A 345-nucleotide genomic window follows, 5' to 3' on the forward strand; every position below is an offset into this window, starting at 1 on the left:
GTTGCTTCACAGTAGCATGTGAATAAGATACTTACAGAGTTTAAAAAGAAGAATATGGTGCAATATGGCATCAGCAATAGACTCTTTTTGAGTATTTTGCTTTTGTAAATAATAGCCTAGCCTAGATTTGGTCTGGAAATTTGCCAGTAAATAGCCTATAGGGAAAAATAACTTACATAAAAACAGTGTGCTAAGTAATTATTCATGTAGAAAATATATATTTTTTAAAAAACGTATATAATAACAAAATGTTAGTGGAAGATTATTAATCTTTCTGTAGATTGTAATGCACAGCCTGGTCGCCTCCCACGTCCCACCTAGCGGCTAGATGCAGGTACTACACAG

This window comes from Ctenopharyngodon idella, chromosome 23 (assembly GCF_019924925.1).
Source record: "Ctenopharyngodon idella isolate HZGC_01 chromosome 23, HZGC01, whole genome shotgun sequence".
NCBI classification, from domain to species: domain Eukaryota; kingdom Metazoa; phylum Chordata; class Actinopteri; order Cypriniformes; family Xenocyprididae; genus Ctenopharyngodon; species Ctenopharyngodon idella.